The sequence below is a fragment of the Ochotona curzoniae genome, unplaced genomic scaffold, assembly GCF_017591425.1.
Source record: "Ochotona curzoniae isolate NIBS_2020 unplaced genomic scaffold, NIBS_Ocur_1.0 scaffold_4921, whole genome shotgun sequence".
Taxonomy (NCBI): domain Eukaryota; kingdom Metazoa; phylum Chordata; class Mammalia; order Lagomorpha; family Ochotonidae; genus Ochotona; species Ochotona curzoniae.
In genome coordinates, this window is record NW_024467125.1 from 138,261 (window position 1) to 139,860 (window position 1,600).

At 45.2% G+C, this 1,600-nt stretch overlaps 1 pseudogene; it reads left to right on the forward strand.

Annotated features, from left to right (window-relative positions):
• The first annotated feature begins 436 nt into the window (after window positions 1-436).
• LOC121149983 lies at window positions 437-1,351 on the forward strand (annotated as a pseudogene).
• Window positions 1,352-1,600: the final 249 nt, after the last annotated feature.

Consider the following 1,600-nt stretch of genomic DNA (forward strand, 5'->3'; position numbering starts at 1 on the left):
TGCCATGCTGGTCTGAAGCCAGGAACCAGGAACTTCTTCCGGCTATCCCACACAGGGGCAGGATCCCAAAGCTTTGGGCCATCCTCGACTGCTTTCCCAGGCCACAAGCAGGGAACTGGATGGGAAGTGGAGCTGCCAGGATTTTAACCGGCGGCCATATGGGATCCTGGTGCATTCAAGTCCAGGACTTAAGCCGCTAGGTCACGCCGCCAGGCCCAGATTACAGTTTTATGTCTGCAAAAATATGAATGTTATCATTTTACCTTCATACATAGTAACTGTAAGAAGTTTTTACATGACTGTTTTACATCTCCATCCCAGAAGACTTCCTGAATGCATGGAACCTCACAATAAATCCCAACTCTCAGAATTCCTTCTCCTGGGATTCACAGAGAATCCAACTCTACAGCCTTTCATCTTTGGGCTCTTCGCCTCCATGTACCTGGTCACTGTCAGTGGGAACTTGCTTATCATCCTGGCCATCCTCTCTGACTCACACCTCCACATGCCAATGTTCTTCTTCCTCGCCAACCTGTCTTCCTATGATATGTGCCTCACCTCCACCATTGTTCCCAAGATGCTGGTGAACATCTGGACTCAGAACAAAGCCATCAGCTATGCAGGCTGCATCACATAGTTGTATTTCTTCTTGTTTTTTGTAGAGTTGGAGAACTTTGTCCTGGCTGTCATGGCCTATGACTAGGATGTGACCATCTGTCATCCCCTGCACTACACAGTCATCATGAACTACCAACTCTGTGTGCAGCTCATTCTGATGTGCTGGGTCATCAGTTTCCTGCATGCCTTGTTACAAAGCTTAATGATTTTACGTCTGTCCTTCTGTCTGCACTTGGAAATCCCTCACTTTTTCTGTGAGCTGAATCATGTGGCCCGACTTGTCGGCTCAGGCACTTCTCTTAATGATATCATCATGTATATATATATATATATATATTTTTTTGCCATCTTGCTGGGGGGAGGTCCCCTGGCTGGGATCCTGTATTCCTACTCTAAGATCGTCTCCTCCATCCACACCACTTCCTCAGCTCAGGGCAGGTATAAAGCCTTTTCTACCTGTGCCTCTCACCTCTCAGTTGTCTCCTTGTTTTATTTTACAGGGCTGGGTGTCTATATTAGTTTTACTGCTACCCAAAGCTCACATGGAAGTTCTAGGGCCTCGGTGGTGTACACATTGGGCACCGCTATGTTGAACCCCTTCATCTATAGTCTCAGGAATACAGATGTCAAGATGGCTCGGAAAAGGCTCTTTACACAGAAACTCAGAGATGGTCTATTGATCTGGAGCAAAGAAAGAGCCCATTGTTTCAGCTGTCAGTGTCTGCAAGCTTGAAATTGTAACCCCTGCTCAAATTACAAATGTAGAACCTTCTCCTTGTGTGTTCAGTTTTCTTACAGTTTCTATTCATCTGAATGACAACATCTATACAGTTTGAGCAGCTCACTGGTAAACCCTTCTGTTTTGTGGAGTATGTCTATTTTTTCCCTTTGTTGCTTTCCTATTTTCCCTAACTTCGGATCAAAAATATCTGACAATTTGTCTTTGACTTATTGACCATTTCCTGTGAAGAACAGAAGTGCT